The sequence below is a fragment of the Ranitomeya variabilis genome, chromosome 7 (genome assembly GCF_051348905.1).
Source record: "Ranitomeya variabilis isolate aRanVar5 chromosome 7, aRanVar5.hap1, whole genome shotgun sequence".
Lineage (NCBI taxonomy): Eukaryota > Metazoa > Chordata > Amphibia > Anura > Dendrobatidae > Ranitomeya > Ranitomeya variabilis.
In genome coordinates, this window is record NC_135238.1 from 207,451,951 (window position 1) to 207,468,282 (window position 16,332).

Consider the following 16,332-nt stretch of genomic DNA (forward strand, 5'->3'; position numbering starts at 1 on the left):
TCTTAGCTGAAAGGAGTGGTACCCGGTGTGGTCTTCTGCTGCTGTAGCCCATCTGCCTCAAAGTTCGACGCACTGTGCGTTCAGAGATGCTCTTAGGCCTACCTTGGTTGTAACGGGTGGCGATTTGAGTCACTGTTGCCCTTCTATCAGCTCGAACCAGTCTGCCCATTCTCCTCTGACCTATGGCATCAACAAGGCATTTCCGCCCACAGAACTGCCGCTCACTGGATTTTTTTTCTTTTTCGGACCATTCCCTGTAAATCCTAGAGATGGTTGTGCGTGAAAATCCCAGTAGATCAGCAGTTTCTGAAATACTCAGACCAGCCCTTCTGGCACCAACAACCATGCCACGTTCAAAGGCACTCAAATCACCTTTCTTCCCCATACTGATGCTCGGTTTGAACTGCAGGAGATTGTCTTGACCATGTCTACATGCCTAAATGCACTGAGTTGCCGCCATGTGATTGGCTGATTAGAAATTAAGTGTTAACAAGAAGTTGGACAGGTGTACCTAATAAAGTGGCCAGTGAGTGTATATTACATATAAATATATATAGTACAGACCAAAAGTTTGGACACACCTTCTCATTCAAAGATTTTTCTGTATTTTCATGACTATGATAATTGTACATTCACACTGAAGGCATCAAAACTATGAATTAACACATGTGGAATTATATACTTAACAAAAAAGTGTGAAACAACTGAAAATATGTCTTATATTCTAAGTTCTTCAAAGTAGCCACCTTTTGCTTTGATTACTGCTTTGCACACTCTTGGCATTCTCTTGATGAGCTTCAAGAGGTAGTCACCGGGAATGGTTTTCACTTCACAGGTGTGCCCTGTCAGGTTTAATAAGTGTGATTTCTTGCCTTATAAATGGGGTTGGGACCATCAGTTGTATTGTGCAGAAGTCTGGTGGATACACAGCTGATAGTCCTACTGAATAGACTGTTAGAATTTGTATTATGGCAAGAAAAAAGCAGCTAAGTAAAGAAAAACGAGTGGCCATCATTACTTTAAGAAATGAAGGTCAGTCAGTCCGAAAAATAGGGAAAACTTTGAAAGTGTCCCCAAGTGCAGTGGCAAAAACCATCAAGTGCTACAAAGAAACTGGCTCACATCAGGACCGCCCCAGGAAAGGAAGACCAAGAGTCACCTCTGCTTCTGAGGATAAGTGTATCCGAGTCACCAGCCTCAGAAATCGCAGGTTAACAGCAGCTCAGATTAGAGACCAGGTCAATGCCACACAGAGTTCTAGCAGCAGACACATCTCTACAACAACTGTTAAGAGGAGACTTTGTGCAGCAGGCCTTCATGGTAAAATATCTGCTAGGAAACCACTGCTAAGGACAGGCAACAAGCAGAAGAGACTTGTTTGGGCTAAGGAACACAAGGAATGGACATTAGACCAGTGGAAATCTGTGCTTTAGGCTGATGAGTCAAAATTTGAGATCTTTGGTTCCAACTACCGTGTCTTTGTGCGATGCAGAAAAGGTGAACGGATGGACTCTACATGCCTGGTTCGCACCGTGAAGCATGGAGGAGGAGGTGTGATGGTGTGGGGGTGCTTTGCTGGTGACACTGTTGGGGATTTATTCAAAATTGAAGGCATACTGAACCAGCATGGCTACCACAGCATCTTACAGCGGCATGCTATTCCATCCGGTTTGCGTTTAGTTGGACCATCATTTATTTTCCAACAGGACAATGACCCCAAACACACCTCCAGGCTGTGTAAGGGCTATTTGACCAAGAAGGAGAGTGATGGGGTGCTACGCCAGATGACCTGGCCTCCACAGTCACCAGACCTGAACCCAATCGAGCTGGACCACAGAGTGAAGGCAACAGGGCCAACAAGCGCTAAGCATCTATGTGAACTCCTTCAAGACTGTTGGAAGACCATTTCCGGTGACAACCTCTTGAAGCTCATCAAGAGAATGCCAAGAGTGTGCAAAGCAGTAATCAAAGCAAAAGGTGGCTACTTTGAAGAACCTAGAATATAAGACATATTTTCAGTTGTTTCACACTTTTTTGTTAAGTATATAATTCCACATGTGTTAATTCATAGTTTTGATGCCTTCAGTGTGAATGTACAATTTTCTTAGTCATGAAAATACAGAAAAATCTTTGAATGAGAAGGTGTGTCCAAACTTTTGGTCTGTACTGTATATATATATATATATATATATATATATATATATATATATATATCAACAATTTTCTAAGTAAATCTATTTCTAAAGGTGCTATTGACATGGAATCCTCACCAGATGTCGGTAACAACCAATCCAATCCACACAGGCAAAGAAATTGTAGCATAGATGACCATATATTTGCTCTGAAAATTGGTGTCTGGTTCAATATTTATTTAATCTGCTGTACATAAATATACATACGGTATATTCTATCTACTCATGCCTGTAGATTAATCCCCAGCAAAGAAGCTGGTGTGACAGCCTCTGTAGAATTATATCCAGGCTAATCAATACAACCAATCAATGCAGTATGCTTGTCTATGATGTGCAACCGCTTTATTAATATTCTTGAGCTGCTAATAATAATTACTTTTCCTCTGCTATGTTTAAATATGCTAGCTTACTGCCATACATATATTATGGGAGATACTGACCAACCATTTCATATCATCGTTATTATAGGTGATCAATGTGTCAATAGTCAGGGACACAATATCCATAAATTTATATTTTTTAGACACCTAATACTAAATTTATTTCTGTGCATAATATATATATATATATATATATATATATATATATATATATATATATATATATATATATACTACACATGGGTCATGCTATTGACTTTGGTCCACCCTATGCTATCCCATCATATTTATGAAATATAGCAGCACCTCATACACTGTGTTATTCCACAGCAATACCCCAATCATTGTTTTTGGATTGATGTATCCTTTGACATTTGGTATGAAATAAACTGTTTTTGATGATTCGGTTGGAATGTTTTTGCTACAAGTGTCTAAACGTGGCCTTTCCGAAGATTGTGATGTGAGTTACCGCGTGTAGAGGGATTTGCCAGCATGTTGTGATACTTAGGAGTTGAAAGAATCCCATTAAATTTTATTTGGGCAGATTCACTCAATTCAGGCGACAAATTCGATTTGCACTGAGTAAATTCAATGCCAATTGATCAATCCTCCTTGACACCCCTACACAAGGTAAGTATTGGTTAAATATGATAGCTAGGCACAGAAACAAAAGAGAAAGCAATAGTCCAGAAGCAAACTATGTTAAAACTGGGAAAATTATTCAGTACCTGGGCAAAGTTCTTTGTCAAGGGTGGAATATGATGGGTGAAATGTTTGTCAAATATGTATCTTTTTTTACCTACATTTGCACATATTTGTTTATTGAAAAAAAAAAAAATAGTTGAGCAATTGTGTACAACATTAAAGGGGTGGTCTAAAATCCAAATTAATTTTCATCCCAAATCCCTATTTATTAAGTGCCATAATCTAAACTATTTTACAATAAAGAAACTCCCTATCCTTCCCTAACTACACTGTCTAACCGACTGTTTTTTCTTTTCTTACTTCTTTTTGATGACACTTAGTTTGGGAATCCCAGTGCATGCCATTATACTCAAACAAAGCGTTATCAAGGGGCAGAGGCTGCGTTTACTGCCGCGACCATTGACCCTGCCATGAAATGAAGCGTCATCATCAGTGACACTTGAGGGGCTGGTCTAGTCTCTGCGTGATGTGCACAATGACAGTGCGCTCTCACCGGCTCAGGTCAGCAGCAACGAGAGGAGAAGAGCAAATTATCAGAACACCCGGCGTGCAGATATCAGCACTGCCCCCACAAATATGTGATGTTACTGGCCTCTTCACGCTGGGTATTCTGATAATGCACTCTCTTGCCGGCTCGTTACTGCTGATCTGAACCAGCAACACAGAGCACGCTGTCAGTGTGCGCATCGCACACTGACAGAGCAGGTACTAGCCTAGGCCCTGAAATATACACCACTGAGGATTCTTTGTTTCAGGAAAGGGGAAGGTCGATGTCGTAGTGACTAGAGTTGAGCGACTTTTACTTTTTTCGGATCGAGTCGGGTTTCGCGAAACCCGGCTTTGTCAAAAGTCGGGTCGGGTGAAATCGGCCGATTATTGTGAAAAGTCGGGGGCTGACTGAAACACGAAACCCAATGCAAGTCAATGGGGAATCAAAGTCGGCATTGAGTGGAGGACAGGAAAACACCTACAGTGCCCATTTTAATGCCAAAAACATCAATTCTTATTACTTAAGCTTGTCAATCTTAATGTACTTTATAATAATAGTTGGGCATTGAAAACAGGGGGTCATTTGGCTAAAGATGTGGGGGGGTAGGGCTGGCTCAAGATTTTCATGGGCCCAGGAAACGCGGAATACGTCATGGCGGTGGAGCAGGGAGAGGTAAGTATTTCAACTTTGCAAGTGCTGTGATCCTGAGCAAGCAGGGGGGGCCCACTCGTTCGTAGGAAGGTACAGATGAAAGTGCAGGTTCCTTCATCAGGTGGGGGGGCATACTCGTTGGCGACGTCACTGGCACAGGGCCCCTCATAGTACGGCGGTGTGTTTGATGGCGGGTGGCACCTCCCACTGGCAGAGACACTTTTGCGTACTATGAGGGGCCCTGTGTCAGTGACGTCGCCAACGAGTATGCCCCCCCACCTGATGAAGGAACCTGCACTTTCATCTGCACCTTGCTCTTTGTCCCCGTGTAAGGTGGTATAGTATGCGGGAAGGGGAACGTAACTTTCAGCAGAGTCAGATTCTGGCTGTGTAGAGTGCAAGGGGAATGTAGTGGTCTGGTTCAATGTACCAGCAGACTCATCTAGCAGTGGCTGGGCAATGGGCAGGATGAGGAGGAAACACAGTTAGTAGGCCCAAATAATAAAGTGGGCTAAATGCAGTTCAAATGTGGTAACAGGACTAAACAGGTGGCATTGCTTCGTTCAGTGGAGGAAAACTGTAATAACTGGCAGACACAGTTAGTAGGCCCAAATAATGAAGTGGGCTAAATGTCTGCCAAAAAATTGTTCATAAATAAACAGGTGGCATAGCTAGGTACAGGGGTGGGCTCCTCTGCTGAGTAGCAGACAGTGGTAGTTGGCGCAAAGTATTAACTGGTCTAAATGGAGGCAAGGGCCCCTGTATATTTTAACTATCATCTATCATTTCAAATTTGTATTGGCAGTGCCATTGAAGGATTTAACAGCACAGACTACACAGTGGTGGAGCAGGGAGAGGTAAGTATTGCAAGTGGTAGAGCACTGTTCGAGCTGGGGGGAACACTCTCTCGTGGGCGGCAGTACTGGCACAGGGCCCCTCATATTACGACGGTGTGTCTGACGTTGCTTGTGCACCACCACCGTCAGAGACACTTCATTGTACTATGAGGGACCCTGTGCCAGTGCCTTCGCCCAAGAGTGGGCCCACCCACCAGTCCAGGCAAACGGTACTCGCACAGGTGCTTGCGCCAGGTGGTGACCACAGCCCTGTGGGGGGAGTCAGCCCATTTAGGGAGGTATAAAAATGGCCTATGGTGGACATTCAGCAGCTGAAAATGGAGAAATTGGAGAACTCAGTAAGAGGAGGCCAAAAGCAAGACATTTTTCAGGCAAGCTACGTGTCAGCAGGGGAAGGTGGGGCAAAATAATTTGAAATCCATGATTGGTTCATTTTAATGAAGGTTAGATCATCAACATTTTGGGTAGCCAGACGTGTCCTTTCTTCGGTCAGTATTGAACCAGCAGCACTGAAGACTCTTTCTGATAGCACACTAGCAGCTGGGCAAGCAAGCTCCTGTAATGCATATTCTGCCAAATCAAGCCAGGTGTCTATTTTAGATGCCCAGTAATCAAAGGGGAATGACCTGTGAGGGAGAACATCGATAAGGGAGGAAAAGTAGTTCGTAACCATACTGGACAAATGTTGTCTTCTGTCACTTTGAATCGATGCAGCAGTACCTGTCGTGTCAGCGGTCATTGTGAAATCACTCCACAACCTGGTCATAAAACCCCTCTGTCCAATGCCACTTCGGATTTGTGCACCTCTAACACCTCTGCCATGTTGCCCCCTACGGCTCATGTCAGAACCATCACCGCCGCTGTGTGCTGGGAATGCCTGAACCAAACGGTCTACAAGAGTTGCTTGTTTGGTAGCCAATATTTGCTCAAGTGGCATGATATTTTGTAATTTTCCTTTTTATCGTGGATCCAGGAGGCAGGCCAACCAGTAATCGTCATCGGTCATCATTTTGATAATGCGGGGGTCCCTTTTTAGGATACGCAAGGCATACTCAGCCATGTGGGCCAATGTTCCAGGTGTCAATTCACTGCTTGTGCTGGGTTGAGGAGCACTTTCTTGCAAATCAACATCACTTGTGTCCCGCAAAAACCCTGTACCTGACCTTGCAACGCCACCAGTTTCTATTGCCCCCTGAGAAACATCCTCCTCCCATATTCAGCCCCATCATCCTCCTCCTCCTCTTCGTCCGCCGCCTCGTCCAGGAGAGTTCCCTGAACAGACAATGACTGACTGTCATCAAGGCTTCCCTCCTCCTCGGCTGCAGACGCCTGCTCCTTAATGTGCGTCAAACTTTGCATCAGCAGACGCATTAGAGGGATGCTCATGCTTATGATGGTGTCGTCTGCACTTACCAGCCGTGTGCATTCCTCAAAACACTGAAGGACTTGACAGAGGTTTTGTAGCTTCGACCACTGCTCACCAGACAACTCCATGTCTGCCATCGAAGTGCCTGCCCGTGTATGTGTATCCTCCCACAAATTAATTACTGCACGCCTCTGTTCGCACAGCCTCTGAACCATGTGCAGTGTGGAGTTCCACCTTGTTGCAACGTTGATTATTAGGAGGTGCTGGGGAAGATTCAGCGATCGCTGATGGTTCAGCATATGGCTGGAGTGTACGGGCGACCGGCAGATGTGCGAGCAAAGTCTTCGCACCTTCAGGAGCAGGGCTGGTAACTCCGGATAATTTTTGAGGAAGCACTGCACCACCAGGTTCAAGGTGTGAGCCAGGCAAGGTATGTGTTTCAGTTCTGAAAGGGCTATGGCAGCCATAAAATTCCTTCCGTTATCACTGACTACCTTGCCTGCTGCAAGATGTACACTGCCCAGCCATGACTGAGTTTGATGCTGCAAGTACTCGGCCAGTACTTCCGCGGTGTGTCTGTTGTTGCCCAAACACTTCATTTGTAACAATGAGGAGTTTAGGACCTGCGATGACGTCGCGGCCTGTGATTGGTCGCGTGAGCGGTCACATGAGCGGCACGCGACCAATCACAAGCTGCGACGTCATCGAAGGTCTTAAACTACTCATTCTTAGGAACGGAGGCTGCCGGTTACAATCGGTAAGGTCCAGGGGCCCCCGGACGGGTGAGTATATCCATATTTTTTATTTTAATTCTTTATTTTTTACATGAATATGGATCCCAGGGCCTGAATGAGAGTCTCCTCTCCTCCGGACCCTGGGAACCATACACTGGGAACTTCCGATTCCGATTTCCGATACCACAAAAGTATCGGAACTCGGTATCGGAATTCCGATACCGCAAGTATCGGCCGATACCCGATACTTGCGGTATCGGAATGCTCAACACTAGTGGTGTCATAACCGGTGGGCTTACAGTGAGGGAAGCAATGTAGAGTTGCTGACTACCTTCATTCTGAGCAGGTGCACCAACGGTACGGGACGTTTGGTAGTTAGTCCAGGATTGCAAGTGCATGCTGGTTAAATGTCTAAGCATGCACGTTGTATTTAAATTTTTAAGATTCTTCCCTCTGCTAAAGGTCTTTGAGCATTTCTTACAGATAACTTTTAACTGATCATTCGGATCTTGGTTAAAAAATTGCCACACTACACTCTTCCTACTATGGAATACCTTTTCAGGCATTGCACGCTGTGCTACTTTCACCGGATGGCCACGCTGTCCTAAAACTGTTTTTGTTTTTGACAAACGTTTTTGGCCTGATACGGGCCTGCCAGATGACAGCTGTTGTGATGTAGATGGCTGCTGCGGATCATCCTCCTCTGCTTCTGAGCTACTGGCGGTGGCACCCCATTCCCCCAATGGCTGCCAATCTGGGTCAGCAACTGAGTCATCTATCACCTCCTCTTCAATGTCATGTGCACCTTCCTCTGTGTCACCGTGTAAGGTGCTATAGCGTTTGGTACGGGGCATCATAGTCTCATCAAGGTCAGATTCTGGCTCAGTACACTGCGAGGGCAATGTAGTGATCTGAGTCAATGGAACAGCATAATAATCTAGCTGTGGCTGTGCATCAGTGCACTCCATGTGTGATTCATCTTGTAATGGGCAGTTAACAATTTCACTTTCTAACCCAGGCACGGTATGTGTAAAGAGCTCCATGGAGTAACCTGTAGTTTCGCCTGACGCATCCTTCACTTTTGGTTTGGGTGAAGGACACAAGGAAAAGTCTTGTTCCTGACCGGGAGCATCCACTGACGACTCGCTGCTTTTATATTCGGAACTTTCTGAAGAGTAGGCGAAAGATCTAGAGGCTGAGTCAGCAAGGAAAGCCAAAACTTTTTCCTGCTGCTCCGGCTTTAAAAGCTGTTTTCCTACTCCCAGATAAAGGAGCCTTCGAGGCCTTGTATAGCCAGACGATGACGCTGGCTCAACACCTCCAGCCTTAGGTGCTATTGTGCTTTTGCCACTACCACCAGATGCACCACCACCACCACCACCATCAGTACCAGCTGGCAACCACCGCCCACGGGCTCTTCCACCAGACTTCCTCATGTTTTGGAAAATCTAACCAAAATAACAACCGTTATATGGTACTGTAAAACATTGTAGAAGGTGTATATAAACTTGTTGAGAATTTAAATCTCCCTTTTTTTGTGGGAGACTGAACCAAAACTCAGGCCCTGTGCATAAAACAACACAATGTAAGTGGCAGAAAGTGGCTGGCTGATATACGACAAACTAACAGGACTGAAGTATATTCACTTTGTGTGAATTTGAATCTCACTTTTTTTTGGGAGACTGAACCAAAACTCAGGCCCAGTGTATGAAACAACACAATGTAAGTGGCAGAAAGTGGCTGGCTGATATACGACAAACTAACAGGACTGAAGTATATCCACTTTGTGAGAATTTGAATCTCACTTTTTTTTGGGAGACTGAACCAAAACTCAGGCCCAGTGTATAAAACAACACAATGTAAGTGGCAGAAAGTGGCTGGAAGATATATGAAAAAATACAAGGACTGTAGTACAATTTCAATCTCCCTACAATGATCTCAAGACAAGTATGGCAGCAATATAAAGGACTGCTGCACACAAAAGTGTGGACAAATAAACAAGATAACTGTGCAGAAAGGAGCAACAGGATTTTTGCTTTTAAAAAAGCAGCTGGTTTGCACAGCAGCGTGCAAACAGCAATGCAGCTATCAGGGAGCCTTATAAGGCAGCCTAATAAGCTCAAAAAAGAAAATAATGTCCAGCTTCACCGAGTCCGTAAAAAAGAGTTTTCTTTATTCACAAACTTTAAACATGGAGGATACAGACTTCAGCACGAATCATATGGGTAAGAATCTCAACGCGTTTCTGGAGACCAAGCTCCGTTAATCATGAGTAGTGACTTGGGTTGACCGAAACGGATTGGACAAATTCAAAAATCGCCGACTTTCGGCAAAGTCGGGTTTCATGAAACCCGACCCAATCCTAGTGTGGGATCGGCCATGAGGTCGGCGATCTGCGCGCCAAAGTCGCGTTTCATATGACGCTTTCAGCGCCATTTTTCAGCCAACGAAGGAGGACGCAGAGTGTGGGCAGCGTGATGACATAGGTCTCGGTCCCCACCATCTTAGAGAAGGGCATGACAGTGATTGGCTTGCTTTCTGCGGCGTCACAGGGGGTATAAAGGGGCGTGCACGCCGACCACCATCTTACTTCTGCCGATCTTAGCATAGGGAGAGGTTGCTGCAGCTTCATCAGAAGAAGGGATATAGTTAGGGAGGGAAGATTAACCCCCAAACTGCTTGTGCTGTAGCGATTTCCACTGTCCAACACCACCTTTTTTTTTTTTGCAGGGACAGTGGAGGCTATATTTTTGTGCATCAGCTCTGTAGCTTATTAGGCTGCCTTATAAGGCTCCCTGATAGCTGCATTGCTGTTTGCACGGTGCTGTGCAAACCAACTGCTTTTTTAAAAGCAAAAATCCTGTTGCTCCTTTCTGTACAGTTATCTTGTTTATTTGTCCACACTTTTGTGTGCAGCAGTCCTTTTTATTGCTGCCATACTTGTCCTGAGATCACTGTAGGGAGATTGAAATTGTACTACAGTCCTTGTATTTTTTCATATATCTTCCAGCCACTTTCTGCCACTTACATTGTGTTGTTTTATCCACTGGGCCTGAGTTTTGGTTCAGTCTCCAAAAAAAAGAAGTGAGATTCAAATTCTCACAAAGTGGATATACTTCAGTCCTGTTAGTTTGTCGTATATCAGCTAGCCACTTTCTGCCACTTACATTGCATTGTTTTATACACTGGGCCTGAGTTTTGGTTCAGTCTCCAAAAAAAAAAGTGAGATTCAAATTCTCAACAAGTTTATATACACCTTCTACCTTGTTTTACAGTACCATATAACGGTTGTTATTTTGGTTAGGTTTTCCAAAAAATGAGGAAGTCTGGTGGAAGAGCCCGTGGGCGGTGGTTGCCAGCTGGTACTGATGGTGGTGGTGCATCTGGTGGTAGTGGCAAAAGCACAATTGCACCTCAGGCTGGAGGTGTTGAGCCAGCGTCATCGTCTGGCTACCCAAAATGTTGATGATCTAACCTTCATTAAAATGAACCAATCATGGATTTCAAATTATTTTGCCCCACCTTCCCCTGCTGACACGTAGCTTGCCTGAAAACTGTCTTGCTTTTGGCCTCCTCTTACTGACTTCTCCAATTCCTCCATTTGCAGCTGCTGAATGTCCACCATAGGCTATTTTTATACCTCCCTAAATGGGCTGACTCCCCCCACAGGGCCGTGGTCACCACCTGGCGCAAGCACCCGTGCGAGTACCGTTTGCCTGGACTGGTGGGTGTGCCCACTCTTGGGCGACGGCACTGGCACAGGGTCCCTTATAGTACAATGAAGTGTCTCTGATGGTGGTGGTGCACAACTAACGTCAGACACACCGTCGTAATATGAGGGGCCCTGTGCCAGTACCGCCGCCCACAAGAGAATGCTCCCCCCCAGCTCAAACAATACTGCAATACTTACCTCTCCCTGCTCCACCACTGTGTAGTCTGTGCTGTTAAATCCTTCAATGGCACTGCCAATAAAAATTTGTTGAAATGATAGATGATAGTTAAAATATTCAGGGGCCCTGGCCTCCATTTAGACCAGTTAATACTTTGCGCCCACTACCACTGTCTGCTACTCGGCAGAGGAGCCCACCCCTGTACCTAGCTATGCCACCTGTTTATTTATGAACAATTTTTTGGCAGACATTTAGCCCACTTTATTATTTGGGCCTACTAACTGTGTCTACCACTCATTACAGTTTTCCTCCACTGAACGAAGCAATGCCGCCTGTGTAGTCCTGTTACCACATTTGAACTGCATTTAGCCCACTTTATTATTTGGGCCTACTAACTGTGTCTACCACTCATTACAGTTTTCCTCCACTGAACGAAGCAATGCCGCCTGTGTAGTCCTGTTACCACATTTGAACTGCATTTAGCCCACTTCATTATTTGGGCCTACTAACTGTGTCTGCCACTCATTACAGTTTTTCTCCACTGAACAAAGCAATGCCGCCTGTTTAGTCCTGTTACCACATTTGAACTGCATTTAGCCCACTTTATTATTTGGGCCTACTAACTGTGTTTCCTCCTCATCCTGCCCATTGCCCAGCCACTGCTAGATGAGTCTGCTGGTACATTGACCCAGACCACTACATTCCCCTTGCACTCTACACAGCCAGAATCTGACCCTGCTGAAAGTCAGGTTCCCCTTCCCACATACTATACCACCTTACACGGGGACAAAGAGGAAGGTGCAGATGAAAGTGCAGGTTCCTTCATCAGGTGGGGGGCATACTCGTTGGCGACGTCACTGGCACAGGGCCCCTCATAGTATGCAAAAGTGTCTCTGCCAGTGGGAGGCGCCACCCGCCATCAAACACACCGCCATACTATGAGGGGCCCTGTGCCAGTGACGTCGCCAACGAATATGCCCCCCACCTGATGAAGGAACCTGCACTGTCACCTGCACCTTCCTATGAACGAGTGCCCCCCCCCCCGCTTGCTCAGGATCACAGCACTTGCAAAGTTGAAATACTTACCTCTCCCTGCTCCACCGCCGTGACGTATTCTGCATTTCCTGGGCCCACGAAAAACTTGAGCCAGCCCTACCCCCCACAACTTTAGCTAAATGACCCCCAGTTTTCAATGCCTAACTATTATTATAAAGTAAATTAAGATTGACAAGCTTAAGTAATAAGAATTGATGTTTTTGGCATTAAAATGGGCACTGTAGGTGTTTTCCTGTCCTCCACTCACTGCCGACTTTGATTCCCCATTGACTTGCATTGGGTTTTGTGTTTCAGTCGGCCCCCGACTTTTCGCAATAATCGGCCGATTTCACCCGACCCGACTTTTGACAAAGTCGGGTTTCCCGAAACACGACTCGATCCGAAAAAAGTAAAAGTCGCTCAACTCTAGTAGTGACTGCAACCTCAGTCCCCTGATGAAGCTTTGTTTGAGTATCCCAGCATGCACTGGGATTTTCAAATGAAGTGTCCTCATAAAAAAGAAAGTGAAAAAAAAGAAAAGCAGATAAATAGTGTAGCTAGAGAAGGATAGGACATTTTTAATTTAAGTTTATTAGACAATAATTTCAACTAGGGCACTAAATAGATAGGGATTTTGGATGAAAATTTAATTTAGATTTTGGGCCACTCCTTTAAATTCAGACATTGCAGGAAAAATTGCCAAGCAGATTACAAAGTTGAAGACTTTGGATTTCCCTTTGCCTCAGTAAACTCGATGGCTCTGTCAGGGATTCATTTAAATCCTTTTTCTCTGGGCTTCAGATGGAGACAGCAAAATAGGCTCAATCATGAAGTCTAAAAAGCTTATGACAAATAAGAAAATGAAGGGCAAATGTAAGATGTTGTTGATTGCAAGAGCAATGTATTGAGACCTACTGCACATAGTAGTGTTTGTAGTTCAGGCATTTGTTGCCTTGCATTGTTCACATCATAGAGTAGAAATAAAACTACAGCAGTAGAAATATTGTAATTTACATAATATTACTTTTATTATAATAGTTGCATTCATCAATAGCCATGATAGGTCTGTACATTAGTAGTTCTGTCCAGTGAGCGATGACATCACCAACTGTATGCCTTATGTAACAGTCCAAACATTCTATCTCTATGGCAACCGCCAGTAACTGACATAGTGACGACACGAAAACGTAACATTTCAGATTTACATTTTGTAAAGTGAGAACCTGAGCAGCGCCTGCCGTTATGTCGAATCCAAGAAGATCTACCAGAAAAAATAAAGGAGTCAGATACACAGGTATAAGAGAACAGTCACAAATGCTGGAGTAACAGATATCTGGGGCTAGTTCCAGTCATAGAAAAGTAGACAGAGATCACTGATAAGGGTAGAGGAACGTCTACATGAATGTCCATGGTAAATGGCAAACCCAAATCTGCCCCTTACACTTTCTAATCCGATTAAATGTCTATTCTCCATTTCCTCCACTATTAGCTCCTCCGCCTCGTGAGGCACCAATATATAAAAGAAAGAGACGAACGTTAAAATATTACCTGGAACAAGCCGCCGTGCTTCCTGCGATCGGAGACCCTGACACAGTGATCGAGACCCCAGTCATCACTCAGTAAGTCGCCATTTGTATATTGCTATACCAGCTGTGTCACTGGGTTAATTTACTTTTATCTGCTTGTATCAGAGATGAAGTGATCAGGCCTCTTTATAACTGCAATTACAAATTGTTACAGCTCCTAATGCTCATCACCATTTACTGTCTCATCTAAACAGAGTGGAGTTTGCTGCGATGTTCGGGCTTATGCCCACAAAGAGAAAATTTGAGGAAGAGCCCACTGCGTCTGACCAGTGAGTTACTCTTCGATTCCCAAATCCTATTTCTTGTCCATTATTCCTGTAAATCAACCATTTTTTCTTCTTCAGGACAGAAAATCAAAAAGAGGAGAATGACTTGGGGAAAGCTGCTAATAAGACCAGCGAGCCGCCCCCCGAGAAAAAGCCAAAACAAGACCAATAAGGAAGAGGTAACACAGAGCACTTTTGATATGTCTTAATTTCAGTGCTGGGGGAATAGAGTTGAGGACCCTGATAACACCAGCCCTCCTGGATGGATAGTTGGGGGATACAGACACATAAAAACACTCAGAGTGTAAACATCAATGTAACCAGAAAGGGTCTTTCACAACAGACTTAACCTGATAGGGAAACATAAGATAATGACATGATACATAATGTAGCAATATTAGACACATCATATTAGACAGGAATGGTACCACAAATCATAACTACAGCTCTGGCAAAAATGAAGAGACCACTGCAAAATGTTCAGTTTTTCTGATTTTTCTCTTTATAGGTATATTTTTGAGTAAAATGTAAATTGTTATTTTATTCTATGAACTACTGACAACATGTCTCCAAATTTCCAAGCAATACATTTTGTATTATTTTCCTGAAAAAGAAAAATGGTCAAAATAAGAAAAAACCCGGGGCTTTCAGACCTCAAATAACGCAAAGAAAACAAGTTCATAATCATTTAGAAACAACAATACTAATGTTATAACTCAGGAAGAGTTCAGAAATCAATATTTTGTGGAATAACCATGATTTTTAATCCCAGCTTTCATGCGTCTTGGTATGCTTTCCACCAGTCTTTCACACTGCTCCTGGCGCAAAAATGTAAGCGGTTCTTCTTTGCTTGATGGCTTGTGACTATCCATCTTCCTCCTGATTACATTCTAGAGGTTTTCAATGGGGTTCAGGTCTGGAGATTGGGCTGCCCATGACAGGGTTTTCATGTGGTGGTCTCCTAATTTTTGCCAGAGCTGTATATATTTGGTGTGAATTAAGTTTTTACTAATTTTTCTTAAATGCTTTTTTCCAGGTGGTGACAACCCCAAAAGATATCATATGGGGTAAATGTCATAAGCCTTCACCAGTCATCCACCCCCATTCCCTCCAGGATAAGATGAAACTAAGCACCACCACCAGTTGCTAACTCCCACCATGCATCAGGGCGACGAGACTTTCTTTTATAATTTATATATTTAGCATTTTTTATATTTATCTATAGTTATATATTTATTATGTTATACTTGTATTTATTTTTATATAGTTAATATTTTGCAGGAGTTATTTTTGTTAAAATTTGTGTATTTATAATAAAAAATATAAATAAGTCATCAAGATCAGAAGAAACCAAGCACTACCACCAGCTGCCATCAAAGCTTACAAGCCACCATGATCGGCTATTAATCAGACCTTCTACCAATCACAGTCAACAACAACGACCAGCCAGCACCAATGTCCACCTGCATTCTCAACCAATACCAGCTATTAGAAACCATCAACTAAGTATGAAAAGCTACCACCAGCTACCATCATCTACCACCAGCTGCCACCAAACTTCACCAGCCACCATGAGCAACTATTAATCTTCACCAGCCAAGACCTTCTGCCAACCACAGTCAATAACAACGACCAGCCAGCACCATTGTCCACCTGCCTTCACAACTAATGCCAACTACTAGACACCATCAGCTAAGCATGAAAAGCTGCCCCCAGCTACCATCATCTACCACCAGCTGCCTTCAAACCTTACCAGCTACCATGACAGACTACCAATCATCATCAGCCACTAAGACCTTCTGCCAACTACAGTCAACAGCAACGACCAGCCAGCACCAATGTCCACCTGCCTTAACAACTAATACCAACTACTAGAAACCGTCAACTAAGTATGAAAAGCCACCACCAGCTACCATCATCTACCACCAGCTGCCTTCAAACCTTACCAGCTACCATGACCAACTACAAATCATCACAAGCCACTAAGACCTTCTACCATCCACCGTCAGAAACAACGACCAGCCAGAACCAACATCCACCTGCCTTCACAACTAATGGCAATTACTACAAACCATCATCTAAGTATGAAAAGCCACCACTAGCTACCATCATCTACCACCAGTTTCCAGAAACTAACCATAAATGATTTAGCTGCCAACAGATTCCATCAACTGCCACCA

The 16,332-nt window shown here is 44.1% G+C and overlaps 1 protein-coding gene and 1 long non-coding RNA gene across 4 annotated transcripts in view; one reads left to right on the forward strand and one right to left on the reverse strand.

The window, feature by feature from the left end:
* CERS6 (ceramide synthase 6) overlaps window positions 1–16,332 on the reverse strand; it is a 237,715-nt gene that overhangs the window by 207,744 nt on the left and 13,639 nt on the right. The gene's annotated exons all lie outside the window — the stretch shown is intronic.
* LOC143784488 (uncharacterized) lies at window positions 13,466–14,156 on the forward strand. The gene is made up of 3 exons (XR_013217792.1): window positions 13,466–13,594; window positions 13,790–13,919; window positions 14,081–14,156. It is a non-coding gene; the product is annotated as an uncharacterized LOC143784488 (long non-coding RNA).